The sequence below is a fragment of the Malus domestica genome, chromosome 04 (genome assembly GCF_042453785.1).
Source record: "Malus domestica chromosome 04, GDT2T_hap1".
Taxonomy (NCBI): Eukaryota; Viridiplantae; Streptophyta; class Magnoliopsida; order Rosales; family Rosaceae; genus Malus; species Malus domestica.
Genome location: NC_091664.1, coordinates 15971170 through 15977169, shown reverse-complemented (window position 1 = coordinate 15977169; position 6000 = coordinate 15971170). Strand labels below are relative to the sequence as shown.

Below are 6000 nucleotides of genomic sequence, written 5' to 3'. Positions count from 1 at the left end.
AGAGTGGAGGAAAACAACCCTTGTGCCCATCAAGCTCCTTATGTATCACAAGCAACCGGGGAGACCTAAAACTAGTAGAAAAAAGGAAGCTGATGAGATACCAAAAAGGGCAATAAAGTTGAGAAGATATGGCATTGTTACTAGTTGCAACATTTGTGAGGTTGATGATCATAACTCTGCAACTTGCCGCAACAATGAACATGTATTTCACTTTTACGTAATCGATTTCTCTTATTCACATATTTTTCACTTGAACTTAATTTAGTTCTTGTAGTTTCACATAGGGGTGGTTCGGTATGGGATCCTATACAGAAACCGTTATCCCGATTCCCATACCAAAATTTTCGGGAATCCCAATTTCAATACCGATCCCAAACCAAATTTTCGGGAATCCCGAAATAGTTTCGGGATTTCGGGACAAATCGAGAATCCCAAAATAATTTTGGGCTTTTGGGCTTTTGGGCTTTTGGGCTTTTGGACAAAAAAAGCTAATATTGGTCCAATTGGACAAAAACCTAATATTGGGCCGAAGGGGCTTTTGGGCTTTGAGTGTTACAAGCTACAAAAATACACAGAACATGAAACCTCCGATTAACAAACTATAGCTTTCTCCGCAGTTAATAGTTACTTATGTGTATGTAAAGACCAAAAATCAATTATGATAAACAAGATAAGACATTTTATGAACAGAAAATCGAGGTCAAGATTTATTCCTAAGGAAACGCCATCACATAATAAACTTTTCCTTAGAAGAGAGAGAGAGAACCGAGTAGTCAATTGTTGCAAACAACACAAGAAGCCGGTATCAACACTAGTGCTTGTCCTTGGGAATATCCCTTGGTGGAACCTTTTATTCCAGTTCCTTGGTGATTCTGAGAGAAAATCCATGAAGTCGTATTAAGATGCAAGACCACTAACAAAAATATACGAAAGCAGAGTACATTATTTCCATGATAATAAACATAAAACGGCATATCACAATTCATCAAGTCCTCAAGATCACACTTAAAAAATATCCCTACGCAATCATCAATGTCCACTGTCCAGGTTTGGCTGGACAATGATTTGTACACTGCACCAGTGTTTGATAACAAATCATTTTTGGTTTATCTTAAAAACCATGGACACAAAGAATAGAACCAAGTAATACGATAAATGAAAGTCTTTTATGATCTGCCCTTCTATTTGAGGGCTGATTCCAAATTATAGAAACTAATGCCCTGCTCCAACCAAAAGATCGAGACTAGGGTAATACTGAAAAGCTAAGATAAGAGAGAAAAGGCATTGGAGATAGTATCATTTGAAAGATGCCTAGTCATTTAGGTAACACAGTACATCTAAGGCTTCCAAAAGTTAACCCTTCAAACCCCCACCAAACACACATCTCTCATACAGGAGGCCAATTTTCACACCATTACTTGCTAACTTACTAAACCATCCTCTTTTCCAACATCAAGACAAAACAAACGAGAATGGTACATGATAACATCATAAATATCCGAATATAAAGCATATCAGGTGTAGCAATCTGCTGAACGTTAACACTTATCCATGTTAAGAGTGAGACAGGGTTAAGCTGAACCATTTTCAAGAAACATATAGAATTCAAACGAACTGCCAAATTAAATTTTGACTAAGTTGAGTAGCTACTTGCACACTTACAAACAATTTCATAGTTAACATATTTTACAGAAAAACAAAACGAAAAAAAGAATGAGAGGAGGATTACTTGGGCGATTCTTCCTCAAACTTGTAACACTCAAAAGTTTCAAGTTTATGAAGATTGTTGACCTCTTCGGCCCCTTCGGCCCCTTCTTGTTGGCACTTGTAATTTTCCCCTTGATGTTGATGGTTGAGCCCTTCCCCTTACAATGGGTGGTCGTGGTCGTGGAGGTAGTGATTGATTTTGACGTTGTTGAACTTGTACTTGAGGTGGTCGAGGAGGTGGAGGTGGCATTTCATTTTCTTGTGTTGTATTCTCCTCACCTCCCAAATTAGCCATGTCTAAAACAATAAACCACAAATCATTTACATTGAATTATAGTCTAATAGATAATAAATACTAAGAAAATAAAAGATGAAATTAAATTGTTTACTTACTTCTTTCTAAGCGTTCAAGCTCCTCATAGAAACATAATTCGTCAAGGGTAGGCTCCTTGTAGAAACAAAAAAATTTTCCTCTAAGCCAATCACTAGTACACACTAAAGCCTCAACCATTTTAGGTGTTAAGGAAGCTCTAAAAGGATCAACAACTCTCCCACCAAGACTAAAGGCATTCTCACTAGCAACGGTGCTACTAGGAAGGGCCAATACATCCTTAGCAACTTTACTAAGAATTGGATATTGACCACAATTTCCTTTCCACCAATCCAAAAGATTGAAACCCTCATATGTTAGGCTTTGATGTGGATCATTGAAGTACATATCCACTTCATTGGCTATCTCATTTTGTTGTGCCTCCGCTCTCTTTCTTTGGATCTTCTTTGCCATCCTTGAAGCAACATCAATATCTACCATCACACCCCCCGCCCCATCATCTAGTACAACACTTGATCTTTGCTCCATATTTGAGGTAGCACTACTATTAGTACTACTTCCACTACTACTACTAAGGACCACTCCCTCCTTATATGCATTATACAACTCGGTTACATAACCTTTAACCCTTACTTTCTCCTACCTTATTTTGTCACATCCATAGCCGAGCTCTTCTAGATTTGTCTCCAACATATCAAATTTGTACCTCGGGTCGAGTGATTGGGCCACAAAGAGAATAGGATTCACCTTTTCAATGTCACCCAAATATTTGTCAAACTTGAGCTTTATTGAGGTAGCCACACTTTGCAAAGTGGCATTAGAGGCGTTTGAAATTTGTTCTTCTATCTCCACTTGCAAGGCAATCACCGTGCTAAGTATTAAGTGTGACGTTGGAGTAAGGGTTGCACTCAATGTCAAGGTGGCATCATAAATTTTTTTGAGAAAGTGAGCAAAACTCACCGACCTTTCCCAATCATCCACCTCCGGAGGACCCACCCGCTTGGCCTTTCTTGTCACCCCATCAACCTCTTTCGAGACCTCCTCTTTAAAGTAAGCAATGAAAGAGTCACACTCAAAGGCCATCTTAGAGAACACTTCTTTAAACTTGAAAGCACTATTAAGCATTTGATAAGTGGCATTCCACCTTGTGACAACATCAAAAGGGATACTTGACATCCTATCAAATCTCAACAAGACACAATATTCCCTAAAAGACTCTAACCTTGCCGGGGATGAGTGTATAAACTTCACACAATTTCTTATGGCATCAATCTCCCTACTAAGCTTCGTCATTCCATCCTTAACTATCAAATTGAGGATGTGACAAGCGCACCTCATGTGCAAGTGAGCCCCATCAAGTAAAGAGTACCATTTGACTTGAGTCTTCTTTTCATGTATGCAATAGCGGTGTCATTTGCACTAGCATTGTCAACAGTAATGCTAAACACCTTGTCTATGCCCCAATCATTCAAGCAAACCTCTAGACATCTTCCAATATCATCACCCTTATGAGAAGTAACTTAGACAAAGTTTAGGATCCTCTTATGTAACCCCCAATTAGTGTCCAAAAAATGAGCCGTGATGACCATGTAGTTTATCATTTGAATTAAGGTCCAAATGTCGGTTGTAATACTCACTCTCAACCCCTCAATCACACTTTTTATTTTTGCCTTCTCTTCAACATACAACTCCAAAACCGCCGCCGCTACCTTATGCCTATTAGGAAGTTTGTACTTTGGATTCAAGTCACGAATAAAATCTCGAAAGTCTTCTTGATCAACCACCCTAAAAGGCATCTCCGCTATTATAATCCACCTCACACATCTCCTATCAAGTCTTTTTTGATTGAAAGTGTGAGTGACAACCGGACCTCCCATCCTCGCTTGTGTCAATGTAGGTTGGTTCGGATCCACATTCTCAAAGAGACTAGAACCTGGGCATTTCCTCAAATGCTTAAGAATTCCCGTTGTCCCATGAGTTATAGGGTGTGTCGGTACTAAGAGTTTGCAATGCTTGCATTCGGTCATGTAAGATTTCTCCCCATTATTATCGGTGATCGTTACCCTCTTAGCATCATTCCACACCGGACTTTGACCCTTTCTCCTATTGTCCTTTTTCCAAGGAGAACCATCCCATTGTCTCACTACTTCTACTTCTTCTACTTCCTCTTCCCCCTCTTCCCCCTTTTCTTCTATTTGTTCTAATGCAATATCCTCCTCCACATCCAGATCATCATCCCAACAATCTTCATAATAATCATTATGCAAATAATCTTGAGGTGAGGGAGTGCCTAGTTGAAGAGTACCACTAGGTTGAGTTTGTTTTCGTTTTCCTAATACCGAGACTATATGTGTACTAGATTGGCTACTAGATCCGTCCATCCTAACAAATAAAATAACAATGCACATTAATATATCATAACCACAGTTCAACATATATCCAAATTCCAAACAATAAATAAACTAAATGGTTCAAAAATCTAAGCAGATTCTCACAAAGATATAAGTAGCCCCACCCCCACAATCTGAGCAGATTCTCAAAAACCAGCATGTTTCTAAACTAGGAGAATATAAGTAGCCCCACCCCCACAAAGATAATACAAACATGAAAGTTGGAACCTACAAACAAGAGTTTTCAACACTTACTTGTAGCGCTTGTATGCTAAACCTTTAAAAGCTGCTCGAGAATAAATGATTCAAGAAAAACAACCTGAAGAATAATAATTCAAGAAAATAATTAGTAGAGAATCATAGTAGACTAACATGCTTAACATATATTGTGTTTTCAAACCAATATGGATACAATGCTTAACATGCTTCATGGAATACAGATAGAGCCGAATTCACCAAACCAAGTGGGTCAAAGTAAAATCTCAATGCCTATAGTAAGTTCAAAGTTTACTTCTTTCCCAAATACTCTTCAGATTGGCTACTGATGTTTTTAACCATTTACCCAATTGAAATTAGAAATTATACATCTAGTAAAAGCAATAACAGCTATAACATCAACAACCAAAAGTAAGAAAATTCGTCAAAGAATGGAAATAGTACAAAGAAGTAAGCATCTTATTTGTCAATTAGCTAACTAACAGTTAATTATGTGATTAGGCTATAATGGAATCAGGAAAGCTAATCATCTAAAACATTTTGACTGAACTAAACTAACAAAATCGTTAGCAGTTAAAACTTTAAACCATTTGAAAACTTCAAAGCAGAATCTACCAACAAAAAAAAAAGACTCTACAACTGACTATCTGTTTACTAATCTCATGACAAAATTCATCATAACTCACTCATTCATCTCACATAAGTTTCTCCTTCTATCTTAGCATCCCTTGGGAACGCAAAATATACACACACACACACTGACACACTAGACACACACACACACACACACACACTAATTTGTTGGTCTTAACCCTGCATCAATCATATAAGCAAAAACACTTATTACATATGTAATTGGTATTTTTTTCTACCCAATTCGAAAAATTCTTTCAGAGAATATGCAATCATTTCATATTACAGAGGATTGTTCATATTACAGAGAGAATACATACTATCATTTCAAATGACGAATATATACTAACATGCAAATGACGAATATATACTATCATTTCAAAGACGATCCCAGATGAAGAGACAAAATCGCAAAAGAAAAGAGAGAGAGCGAGAGGTGTGTGTGTAACGGTGAGATAGAGAGATTTCAGAAAACTAAATTAATTACCTAATTTGGGGTGAGAGTGAGACTCAGACTCGGTGTGGTGGTGAGACCGTGAGAGAGATCCCCAGTTCTGTGACCTGACCTGTCCGTGAAAGACAATCGCCCTAGAGAGAGAGAGATAGCGAGGGAGAGCGGTGGTTGTGTGGTGAAGGAAGGCTGGAGAGTCAGAGACGAGAGTATGGTGTGGTGGTGGGCCGGTGGCTGGTCGGAATTCGACAGTATGGTGAGGGACGACGTTG

At 38.3% G+C, this 6000-nt stretch overlaps 1 long non-coding RNA gene across 1 annotated transcript; it reads right to left on the bottom strand.

Annotated features, from left to right (window-relative positions):
* Positions 1-1831: 1831 nt before the first annotated feature.
* On the bottom strand, positions 1832-4747 carry LOC114824364 (uncharacterized). The gene is made up of 3 exons (XR_003772639.2): positions 4684-4747; positions 2101-2155; positions 1832-2004 (listed from the first exon to the last, which is right to left on the bottom strand). It is a non-coding gene; the product is annotated as an uncharacterized lncRNA (long non-coding RNA).
* Between the last annotated feature and the right edge of the window lie 1253 nt (positions 4748-6000).